This window comes from Delphinus delphis, chromosome 15 (genome assembly GCF_949987515.2).
Source record: "Delphinus delphis chromosome 15, mDelDel1.2, whole genome shotgun sequence".
In the NCBI taxonomy this organism is placed as follows: domain Eukaryota; kingdom Metazoa; phylum Chordata; class Mammalia; order Artiodactyla; family Delphinidae; genus Delphinus; species Delphinus delphis.
This window is the reverse complement of record NC_082697.1, coordinates 13,898,195-13,911,575: the sequence shown is the minus strand read 5'-3', so window position 1 is coordinate 13,911,575 and position 13,381 is coordinate 13,898,195.

Genomic DNA, 13,381 nt, shown 5'->3' with positions numbered 1-13,381 from the left:
CTGTGTTGGGTCTTCGTTGTTGCACGCGGGCTTCCGCTAGTGGCGGCGAGCGGGGGCTACTCTTTGTCGCAGTGCGGGCTGCTCATCGCGGTGGCTTTTCTTGTTGCGGAGCACGGGCTCTAGGCATGCGGGCTTCAGTAGTTGTGGCACGCAGGCTCAGTAGTTGTGGCTCTCAGGCTGTAGAGCACAGGCTCAGTAGTTGTGGCGCACGGGCTTAGTTGCGCCGCGGCATGTGGGATCTTCCCGGACCAGGGATCGAACCCATGTCCCCTGCATTGGCAGGTGGATTCTTAACCACTGCGCCACCAAAGAAGTCCCTTGTTTTGCTTTTTGAGGGGAGATCTACCTTCCCAAATCCCCAAGACCTCAAGGCTACTTCCCCCGCACCTAGGACTCCAGAAAACGTCAGCCTCTCTTTTCTGCGGCCACTTTCAACAGCCCTGTCCTGAGTTCCGTGCTCCCTGCCACCTATTTGATGCCTCCCTCCTTCGGGCTCTTCATGACACGCTGAATTTGCTTCAGTCCCCACACAAGGCCGTCCCGTCTCTCACACCAAGTCTTTGCAGATCCCCTGCTATTCACCTAAAGTTCTCCACCTCACCCCAAAACCCTTGACCTTGCTTGCTTCCACTCATCTCACAGATAGCTGACCATATACACCTCCACCAGGAATTCCCCTGTGGCCAAGCCCCCACACATCAGAGTCCCCCATTTTACCTGCCCTTAACAGTCTGTACGTTTCCTTAACACCAACCAACACACCTGTGATTACCTACCTGTCTGGTGCCTGCACACCATGGGAACGAGGACACTGTCTCCTGGTTCTCGGCTGTGTCCGCATCCCTGAGACAGGACCTGACCCACGTTAAGGACTCCATGAATACTTACTGATTGGATGGATGAATGAGGTCAACTGATTTGTGCTCGAATTTGGAGGATTCTGATGGGTTAATGATTGGCCCCCCTCAGATTACAAACTTATTTACGTGTCATCACGTAATAAGGTACCTCCCAAACATTCACTTGGAGCTGGAATACTGAGCACCAGAGCAAGGTGACCTCTCACCTGGTCTGGATTAACACAAGAACACCTCCCACAGCCATCCCACCCGGGACTGCCTGCCCTCCTCTGAGCTGAGGCCACGTTTCCTGTCTATACAAAAATCCCTGTCTAAGCTCTGCTCTTTCTCCCCTGAAAATCTCACCCCCTCTCTGCCTTTAAAGGCATAATAAAGGTAATTCAAACAAAGATGATAGGAATTCCCTGGAGGTCCAGTGGTTAGGACTACACGCTTTCACTGCCGAGGGCCCGGGTTCAATCCCTGATCGGTCAACTAAGATCCCGCAAGCCACGTGGCGTGGCCAAAAAAAAAAAAGAAAAAAAATGATGATGATAACAAGTGCTTATCAAATTTGCCAAGCACTTAGCACATTTCAGCTCCCCTGATCCTCCCACAAATCCTGTAAGGTGAGGGTACAATTATTACCCCCATTTTAGAGACAAGGAAACTGAGGCCCAGAGAGATTATCAGTTATTCAAGGTCACACAGCTGGTAAAGGATGGAGCCAGACAGTCTGACCCCAGAAAAACCTCACATAACCACTAAACTATATAATAATAACTTCCCTACATTTTTTACTGTGACTCACAGTAAAAAATACTTTTTATATCATGACCCAGTTCACACATATGCTCTCAACCGCAAAAAGGCTGAAACAAAAGTTTCACAAAGCAATACTTACTTTTATTATGTGCTATGCATTCCATCTCCTTAAAAATAAATGATGGTCTTGATCTAGGGCAATTAATAGGTTGTACCTTTTCAGTAGGTTAAAAATTAGGTATATACTACATTTGAATGGGCAACACTGCTTTTTATTGTTTTAGATGAAAATACATGTCACTTTGATTTTAGCCAATAAGACCTGTGTCAGACTTCCAACTTAGTGAACTAAAAGATCAGAAATTTGTGTTGTTTTCAGCCACTAAATGTGTGGCAATCTGTTACAGCAGCAACAGGACACTAATACAAGTACCCAAGAAAACTTCGGTTTCATAGTTGCATCCGGGAAAGGGGAATAGTTCATCGAAGGGCAGGAGTGAAAAGGTATAGAATGAAAAGAGTACAGTGTTTGAAGTTTGAACTGTGTGAAGGTATGATTTTAACATAAATAAAATGTTTTGACGATTTGGGAATTCCCTTTGCGTCTCCCCTGAAACCAGACTAGGAAGCCATTGGTCCACTCCAATCCTCCTGGCAGACATCAGGTAATTTTGGCTTCTCAGCATGAATCCTCTTTCCTCCAGCTCATTCAGTCTGACTTTCCTTCGGGAAAAGCTTTCGCGCTCCTACCCTCTGCCCACGTGGTTTAGGTAGGTCCAATCTCATGCCCTAGTGCCAGGGATGGGCATGTGGCCCAGGCTCAGCCAATCACAGCGTTGTTCACCCAGCCACAGCGATTGGTTCAAGCATGGGAGGTGGCTCCAGAGACATTCTTCTTCACCACTAAACTGCACCTTGCTAGGTGGTCGCGAGAATTAAATGAGAGAAAACATGTCCAGTGCTCAGGACAGGGCACGGCACAATAAATGCCAAGCCCAATAAATGGTGCTTTTCTGATTTTGCACATTCTCTTCTGCTGCCTCTACATCCGTGCATTACTTTACCTGTAACACATCTGGCTACATGCTTCTAGATGCCTGGCGTCCATTGATCTAACTCCAGAGAAAGACTGAAGTCAGTTTACTTGTCACAACAGTTCTGGATGAGAATTTCTCTGAGGTCTCACCCCACAGGTGGCTGAACCACGTCTCTGAAAACCCAGGCAGGGCCAGAGAACAGTGCCCCAGCCCCAGGCAGACAACCCAGGGAACTCAAGTTCAGAGTTGAAGAGTTCAAACCCAGGGCAGTTCATGAATGTTCCTGGACCCCAAAGAGTAACCCGAGAAATTGTTTGTATCAGCAAGGAATGACTTAACTCTTGGCAAATCCTAGAAAACAGCGTCTCTTCCTGTTTCTAGAGGCCTTCCAAAGAAAAGAAACAGTTTAGGTTTTGCTCTGCTCTGTGGTTGACTGGAGACTCCCTCCCCATGCGGTGTGGGGCACCCGTGGGTGAGGTCTCGGCTCCCAGGAGCAGCGGGAGGGAACACTTATGGAGTGTAAACCAGACTGTTTGGTTTTCTCTGGCCACGGGAGCCTCTGAGTCAGCTTCAGAGACCAGCAAGGGGTGGAAGGGTCTTCAACACTGATCCCAAGATCTCAACTCTAAACTGCACCTTCTAACCAAGCAAGGCAGATCTCCTCACCACCCAGATCCACCCCTTTCCCTTTCTCACCATCTTACCTTTGCACATACGGATCCAGCTTCCTGGGATGCCCACCCTCCCATGACTAAACAAACCCATTTCTACTTTCAATACCCAAGTGGAGCTCTACCTCCATCACGTGGAGCCTGCCCTGAACACCACAGTTCAACACAAACTTTTATTTCTTTCCCTCAGCCCACGACACAACGTCATTCTTCATTCATTAATCCAACAGATCATTTTAAAGGAAGCAGTTCTCAAGGCTGTTGGCCTCATGAACCCTGTACACTCTTAAGAACGATAGAGGACCCCAAAGAATGTTTGTTTATGTGGGTTCTATCTATTGATTTTTACCGTATTAGAAATTAAAACTGAGAAAGTTTAAAAATACGTATTAATTTACGTGCAAAGAACAGTAAGAAGCCCAGTCCATGTTTATGTCAGGGGATGACATCATCATACATCACGTGACCTCTGGAAAACTCCACTGGGCACTTGTGAGAGAATGAGAGTGGAAAAGACAAATAGCATCTTATTATCGTTATATCACAACAAAAATAAGTTTTGATCTTGCGGATTCCCTGAAGGCTCTGGGGGAGCCCAGGACCCCTGAAACACAGTTTAAGTATTAGAATACTTAGAAGCACTGAGATCTCCCTCCCGCTCTCTTTCTCTTTCTCTCTCTCTCTCTCTCTCTCTGTCTACAGAAAACTTCTTATCCTTTATCTATCATTGCCTTTTTGGTGTAACTTCAGTATTATATTACTGGTTCTGGTTAGCATTTTAAAAAATTAAATAGATAAGGATAGGAAAGGAAAAGAAAGGGACGGGAATGAAATATCCATGCGTAAAAATGGATAAAAGTGACAGTTTTTGTTACTTCCCACAAGGGTGTGTATCTGGAATGAGAACCGTGAAAGTAATCTAGAGTAGGACATGTGCATATATCATAGGTACTTCGTTATGCATTGTTCCAGATACAGCCAAGGCTGTATACAGATATAGATATTCATATAGATAGAGATATGAATAAGAATACAGATATGGTGATGAATGTGGGTATGTATTTGTTACCATCAGTGGTGGTTGTAGAATTTTGAAAAATAGGCTACTACAAGACCTCTTATAGAGGTTCCTCAGTGTAAGGCAGTGTTTAGCAAAGTGTGAGGCATTTTCCTGTGGCAGTATGGGAAATGATGTTTCGGCCGCAAACTGCATATGTATATGATATTAAATAACACTTTATCACATAGTGATAGCATTAATAATCCCTGTTCAATTATCTTTCAAATATTCTGATACATCCAGGAAAAAGTCTCACTTGGGGACGAGGATGCTTTTAACACTAATATTCGTTAATCTCCCTTTGTCATTGAGGCAGACGCACTTTCAGGCTCAGAGCTCTCAGCAGATCACAGCATCTAGATGGGATTGAACAGCATTGTTTTGGTTTCATTAAAAAAATATGTACATGTAAGTACATACATATAAAATATAAGAGTTACTGTCTATGTGTTACAGTGATGCTGGTTTTCCATTCTGAGTAGAGATGTCACGTTTCATATTTAAATAAATTTATTGCAGTAATAAAATGAATTGATTTAAAGAAATCCTTTAAGAAAATAATATTGCAGGTGGTGTGCATATCTGGTGAAAAGTGTGAGATGAAGGTGGTTACTGAGCAGTTGAAGTTCCAGAAAAACTCATGGACTTGGAAAGAGCGCTAGATGGAGTCAGACATACGTGGGTTCAAATACCTTCTCTACCATTCCCTGGCTTTGGGACCTTGAGCAAGTGATCCGACCAGTCTGGGACTCATTGCTCCTTTGGGCTCTGAATGTTTTCAAGGATCAAAGAAATCCCGAGGTGAATTAGACGACTTCAGAAAGAGCCTAACAATTAATTCTGGGCCACACCCTGTGCTAAGTAAACAGTTCACAGGCATCATCTCATTTCAGACCCATAACCACCTTGATACAAGGACATTATTTCTACAGTTGAGGAGAGAAAGGCAGAGAGGAAGTACAACGATCTGCCTAAGGTCACAAGGCTGGAAAAGGCAGGAGCAGGGACTTGAACTCAAGTCCATCTGGTGCAATATCCGTTGTGTTCCCCGAAAACTTGGGTTTAGTTACAGAAGCAGGAGTGGCCGTCAGGCCCCTCCATCACCCACCTCTTTCTGCCTTTTCCACTACTGATGCCACTGAACACAGTGGGGAAGGTGGAGATCATTTTAATTCATTCTGCTGTAACCATAATTTATTTTTACTTGCTTTGTAATTTACACCCGGAAGAAAATAGGTTTTATTTTCCCCTAAGTCCAAGAGATTAAGAAGATCAATGAAGTCATTGCCATTGAGTTAAATATTAAGAGGTTGGTTTGTAAATTCAAACTCAAGGTTACATTAAAAAAACATACAGTTGAATTAAATTTTATGAGGACAAGTTATAGGATATGCATAAATCTGATAGAAAAGAACCTTCCCATCCACCCTGCTTATATTAACATTTTTGAAGTCTTCAAGGTCTGACTAACAAGCTTCCAACAGTTTTCACCTGAATGTAGATAACCAAATGGAATGGCTGGCTCAAGTCTTTGTATTTTGAAGGACTTGCATTCGTAGTTCAAAATTTCCCCTTTTCTTAAGTTGCAATTAAAAATGTGTGGCTTCTGATTAGAAATTTAATTTTATTCATGACTAAATAAAAGAATTTTGGAATCATCATTTTAATTGCTCCCAAGAAACCAATGAGCTTAGTTTCAAATTCAAATTCCCCCAGGGAAAGATAATTGCTGGTCACAGCTTTTCCATCAGGCCATCTTACAGGGGTGGAGCATCCGGGCACAGGCAATAGCAAGGACCAAGTTCTTGAGATCCCTACAGTTTCCAAGGAGCAGCTTCAGGGATGCTAGAGCCGAGGGAGTGGGATAAGATGCGTCAGAGAAGTGATGGGAATTGGGAAGGAAAGACCATTCAGGGTTTGTGCACCATTATAAGGACTTTGGCTTTTACTCTGAATGGAATGGGAAGCAGCTGGAGGGTTCTGTGCAGAGAAACAGGAAGTTCTGTTTTAGGTTTTAATAGGACTACTCAGGAAACTGTATTGAAAATAGATCATGGAGTGGGGACTAGTTGAGGATTCTATATACGGTGAGCCATGTGAGAGATGATGTTGGCTTGGGTCAGACCAGGAGTTAGTTCGGACCATGAAGTTTGAAATGCCCATTAGACACACAATAGCAGGTGTTGAGTAGATGGTAGGGGACCGAGTCTGGAATGCAGGGAAAAGTCTGGGCTGGAGGTAAACAGAGGGAGCTGTCACCATGAAGATTGTATTCGAAGCCCCCAGAGTGTTTACTGAATGACTGAAGGTTGTCCAGGGAAGTTTTCATTGAAAAGGTAATTCGAAGGCTAAAAAATTAGAGCTTCTCAAGAAATAGAGGGAGTGTTCTCAGCCCAGACAGAGAAAGTAGAACCCACAGAATATCACCCAACAGGGAGCCCAGCTTGAGGGTAGAGACTGCACACAGGCATGGCTACAGACTGAATGTTTCTATCCACCCAAAATTTGTATGTTGAAATCCTAGTCCCCAAGGCAATGGTATTAGGATGTGGGCCTTTAGGAGTGGATTGGGATTAGTGCCCTTATAAAAAAGCCCCCATGGGGACTTCCCTGGTGGTGCAGTGGTTAAGAATCCACCTGCCAATGCAGGGGACACGGGTTCAAGCCCTGGTCCGGGAAGATCCCACAGGCCGCGGAGCAACTAAACCCGTGTGCCACAACTACTGAGCCTGTGCTCTAGAGCCCATGAGTCACAACTACTGAGCCCATGTGCTGCAATTACTGAAGCCCGCACGCCTAGAGCCCGTGCTCTGCAACAAGAGAAGCCACTGCACTGAGAAGCCCGCGCACCGCAACGAAGAGTAGCCCCCGCTCGCTGCAACTAGAGAAAACCAGTGCGCAGCAACAAAAACCCAATGCAACCAAAAATAAATAAATAAAAATTAAATTAAATTAAATTATTTAAAATAAGGCCCCACGGAGCTCCCTCACCCCTCTGCCACGTGAGGTCACATCAAAAAGGCACTAGCTAAGAACAAGGAAGCAGGTCCTCACCAGACACGGCATCTGCTGGCACCATGATCTTGGACTTCCAGCCTCCACAACCATGAGAAATCAATTTCTGTTGTTTGTAAGCCTCCCGGTTTCTGGTAGTTCGTTATAGCAGCCCGAACAGACTAACACGGGCATCCATGCCAGAGCAAACCACAGGCCCTGGCTACAAATGACACCAGACGTGTCTCGGAATTGTAACTGAATTACAGGCCGCTGCCTCTTCTTTAAAATATTTTCCCTGAGACTGCCTGCTTCTGTCTTTCCCAGCCCTCTCCTGATTAACTGTGTAATGGCCAGAGATTCCTCCCATCCAGCATACACAGCCCTTTAGAACATGACTGCTGCTTCTCCCATCCAGAGGAGCGGTCTAATTCTCCACCCCTTTGAATTTGAGCTTGACTTTGTGACTTGCTTCAACCAATATGATGTGGGGTTCCAGAGCTTGTTCTTAAGAGACCTTGAAGTTTCTGCCTTCACCTTCTTGGAACTTTGAGACCGTCACGTAAGGTGGTGGGTCTAGCCTCCTGGGGGATGAGACAGTCTGTGGAGGCGGATCAAGGTGCCCCAGTCAACAGCCATCCAGACATGGAAGAGTCTATTTGGGCCCTTTAAGCCTCAACCCATCTCCCAGCTATGCAGCCACATTGGTAAGCCCTGGTCAATCAGCAGAGAAACTGCCTATCCAACCAGAACCATGAGAAAGAAGAAATCGTTGTTGTTTTATCCCACTAAGTGTTGGAGTGATTTGTCACACAGCGATAGATAACTGACATACCTCTCTTAGCCTCATTTTTCTCATCTGTGAAATGGGGAGATAGCAATCCCCATCTAGCAGAGTTATTTTGTACATTAGCCCATTTACTGAATGTGAAAATGCTTACAATCTGTAAAAAAAAAAAAAAAAAAAGTCGAGTATATGTTTATTGTTAATAGACCTAAACATGTTGGTAAAATAATATCGAGGGTCCCCTGGAAAGGTGACATGAAAGTATTTTGGCACAAAAGATAAAAATAATAGCTAGCACAAATAGAGTGGTTGGGCACGTGCCAGGCACTCTTCTAAGCCTTTACATGTATTAACTCATTTAATGCTCATAATAAGCCAGTTGGTAAGGTTGGAGCCATATTTTACAGATAAGGAAACCTGAGTTCCGGGGAGTTTAAACTTCCCCAGTGTCACTCAGCTAACACATGATCTAACTCAGGTGAGCTGGCTCCCAATCTCTTGGGATAAAGGGAGGCAGCATCCCTAAGACAGGCACATCTAGAGAGACACTCCATGCTGGACTTGGGCAAAAGAGCTGTGGCGTGCTTCGACATGATGGGGAGTTTCCGTTCTGGTTGTTTGGTGGTGGCTTCTAATTGCCTTTGGAAGGCTGGCTGTTTCAGATATTTGCATTATGAATTTTCACGCATTCCATCCTGTTTCTTCTCCCCCATTCATATGGCTCTGTGAGACCTTGTTTCAGGAGGTTTTTTTGGCAAGTCTTCCTGGATTTTATTTCCAAAAACCGGAGCCCATTTATAGAGAACTGGGATTTTTCTAGACTAAGAAGAGATTTTCCCCAAGCTGGGTAAAAGAAGAGAGAGAGAATTCTGTGGGTTCCAGAGCCCCAGGGATGGCTCCCTGGCAGTGCCCTGAGGATATGGTAGGTTTCCAAGGAGGCTGCCACCACCCTCCACATCTGTCGCTTTAGCTCCGCGTTTCAGCCAAGGTCTCCTGCCCCAAACCTGGAAGGGGGCATCAGAGCCACTGTATCTAAAGGGGCCCTATGGGCTGGAACAGTGAACCCCTCATGTGCAACCAGTGTGTACCAGTGACTGGTACTACCTCAAACTCCAGAACCTCAAATCTTCCTACAATCCAGGGGTGTGGGTCCAATTCCAGGCTCAGGACAGACTGGAAATGAGATAGATTTAGAGCTGCATTTCTAAAATTTTAATCATGAGCAAACCACCTGTATGCAGAGTTGCCAGATAACTATAGGATGTGCAGTTAAATATGAATTTCAGATAAATAGCAAATAATTTCTCAGTATTAGTATGCCCCAAATATTGCTTAGAAGATATTAGCTGAGCAAGCTTTCGGGAGCTGTTACTTCTCTCTCTCTCCTGAGCACCCTCTCCCCACCCTCCCCTCAATATTTGGGACCTACTTATACTACACAGTTATCCATTTATCTAAAATTCTCATTTAACAGAGCGTCTTGTATTCTTGCAAAATCTGGCAACACTACCTCCCAACCAAGGTTTTTACCATAATAACCACAACCACCTCATATACGTTATAAGAACAAACCAATTGTTCGAACACTTGGTTAATATTTTCTTTAAATCCATATTACATTTTCCTTTGACAAAGTTATTCTTAAAAAGAATGCCATGTCACTAAGCAAAACAGAGCTATCACTTTAAGATATCACCTGTCTTAAGCAGAGGTAACTGACAAATGATATCCAATTAGGGTCAAGCTATGTTAATAAATTCTATGTAAGTATTTTTGCCTTCCTGAGCCCTTTCCTCTGTTACCAAAAAACACGGGTCAGTGTTATATGTTAAGACAGACTAGCACCCCAAGGACGGAGAATGGACGAGGGGATACATTTCTCTCCATGGGAGTAAATGTTATCTAAAGCCAGGTCCGTACATCAAAACCTGCTCTCACCTAAGTCATTGGAGTTTTTTCATACACTTCGTGAAATATTGATGTATAGAACATAAAGGAATGTGGCCTCTGTTGCTGACCTGAGTTTGTGGCCTGAGATTGGTATCCATCCATGAATGACAGAGTTCAAAAATAATAAAAAGAAATGTCTGCACCAGACCCCTGTTCTGGGCATTTTACAAGCATGATCCCACTTACTCCTCCCAACTAACCCTAACCCTATTATTTTCCCCATTTTTCAAATGCAACAATAGAGCTGTCACATCCAGAGTTACCCAGCTCATCAGTGGCAGAATCTGTGTTCCCAACGACGTTGCCTATGTGTTCTTTCTAAGCTACAGCAAAACGGGCTAAGAAGAAAGTAGTTGAACAAGACTGGGCAGTTTCATCACCCATTTCTTCTCCTGACCACCCACCCACCAGCCCTGCTCCCAGGTTATCCTTGGAAAACTCAAAATGTCCAATTCCAAGACAATAAAAATTTCAAATTTCCCCAGCAGACTGGAGCCCTTGATCTCAGTGTTTCCCACATTTTGCAATGATTTGCCTTTTGAGATGCCCCCGAATTCTCTCTCCTGACAAGTTAGCAAGAGCCAGATCATCTCGCAGGAGGGCGGAGTTTTAACCCGAGGAGACGACACTTGTGTGTTTCCCAAACGCCATCCAACTCAAGCAGAGATGTTCCAATTTGTTTCAGTTTTTTAAAAAATCCAATCAACTGGCTTCTTAATTTGAATTTTTATTTATTATTAGAACAACTTTAAGCCTTCCCACCCCTCAGGGGGAAAAAAACACATCTTTAATCCATTTGCTTAAACATATATACACATTTCTTTTTCCTGGCCTTGTTTAACCATTATCCATGTATTGCGTTTGGGGGGAAGCCATATAGCTACAGTTTGTGGTTTGCTTTTCTACACTTGATAAAATATTGTATACACCAGGGGTCAGCAAACTTTCTCTGTAAAGGGCCTGATAGTAAATATTTTAGACTTTGCAGGCCAGACAGTCTCTTTCCAATTACTTGAGTCTGCCATTGTTAAAATCGAAAAAACAGCCACAGGCAATACATAAGGGAATGGGTGTGGCCGTGTTCCAATGAAAACTATTTGCAAAAACGGGTGGCCCGCGGGCCACACTTTGCGACCTCTGGTGTATACTTTATGCAGCGTAGCCACATGCTAAGGAGCTGAGGGTTTGGTACCAAACCTGTGTTCCAATTTGAGCTCTTCCAGCGCAAGTTAAAGGATCAGGTTGTGCAAATCATATAACCCCTTTCTGCCCTGGTTTCCTCATCTATATAATGAGAATAGTAATAGCTAGATCCCATGTTGATGGTATTAAATGGGCTAAAGTGTGTCACAAACTCAGCTCAGTCCCCGGCACACAGCAGCATCTGAAGAAACGATGGCTGCCATGATGATTTGCTACCTTGAGCCAGACTTTTTGTTTGTCTTCCATCTGTCTGCATGTGAGTCTGTTGAGTAAATACACTTTAATCTTTTTCATTATTTCTCCCAGACTGTCTACTTTAAAAATCATTCAACACCCCTGAAGAGTTGAGGATGAAGGGGAGAAACTGATTTTAATTCGGGACCAAGTGTCTGAGTAACTATGTCTGCTGGGATGGGAGGGTGGTGTTTAAAGACATCATCAACAGTGAAATATTAGTGCTTAGGAAGAACTTTCCTCGCCTCCCCTCATCAAGGACATGTCTACTAAAAGATGTGACTGCATTACAGAATTCTTTGAGAGGTGGGTTGGGTTAGGTCGGCTCTTTACTGAAAGTAAGAGAAAATTAAAGTTGCAATGGGGCCCTTCTAAACCAAACAAAGGAATTTGTTATAAGGAATCAGAGATGTTCTATGGACTCCAAAGTCCGAACATGCAGGCCACCTCAGCAAGTCCAAGACAAGAATGAAAAGCTAGGGGCTTCCCTGGTGGCGCAGTGGTTGAGAGTCCGCCTGCCGATTCAGGGGACGCAGGTTCGTGCCCTGGTCCGGGAAGATCCCACATGCCGCGGAGCAGCTGGGCCCATGAGCCACGGCCACTGAGCCTGCGTGTCCGGAGCCTGTGCTCCGCAACGGGAGAGGCCACAACAGTGACAGGCCCGCGTACCGCAAAAAAAAAAAAAAAAAAAAAAAGAATGAAAAGCTATTGGGGCGAAGACAATGGCATCTCTCCTTCTGGGACAACATGGTGTCTCCTCTCTGCAATTATTTGCAGCAAAAGGTACACCTGGATATTGTCCTTTAAATCTCGCTCTACGTGCAGCTTCCTTCCTCGGATCCAAGCCTGGAGACTTATTATCACCAGGTGGGGCAAGGAACGACTTGACCGAGAGAAGAAGAGAAAAGAGGATGTTTGCGTCTTCATTTTCCGCCATGGACTTGGGCTAGGAGACAGAGGCCTTGCATCAGACAGGTGTGGACGAGTCTGAGGGAAGAGGCTCAGAAGTCGAGGCTCCGGAGCCTCCATTTCCACGTACAACTCTGAAAAACTCTCCGGCTTCCTCCTGCTCACTTGTCTATACCCAGGGATGTCACAGTGGAAGTGAACTTGGAGCAGCAAGTTGGTGAGGCCAAGGGCAGCCTTGGCTTTTTGCTTTCCCCTGCTATTCCTGGTTCCTACATAGTAAGGATGAGACCTGGCAGTCCCTGTGGCTTCATAGATTGGGACTCAGAAGGCAGCTAAGTCGAAATCTAGCACACGTGTTATGGTACCCGGGATGGTGAGGGCAGCGTGACTCACTGCAGAGCCTGGGGTGGAAGGTGGACTGCCCCGACCAGAAGGCCAGTGAGGGTTGGGGGTAAAGGGGAGGCACAGCAGCCACTCAGAGGGGGAGGGGCTTGGCTCAAAGGGTCCCAAAGCTAAGCAGAGAACAAGTTAATGGTCAGGTTCTGGCCAAGCTGAGGAAGAACAGATGTCCTGCTACATCAGCCATCAGCTTCCACTGTGGAGACCCCCAGGGCCTCTAGGGACCCGAGGAGCCATGACAGCAGGACAAGCTGTGGATGCAAGGACATCTTCCCTTCGGGGCGCCTGCACTCACCCTGCCCCCCAAGCACCTGGAGATCATCTCGGCAGAGCAGACACAGAAATAGGGGACCTGATTAACCCAACAGCTGAGCATTACCTAGAAGAAGTATTTGAATCACTAGATTAGACTCTTTTTATAAAATGGTTTAAAATTTTTTTTCTTGGGACTTCCCTTGTGGCACAGTGGTTAAGAATCCGCCTGCCAATGCAGGGTACACGGGTTCAAGCCCTGGTCTGGGAAGATCCCACGT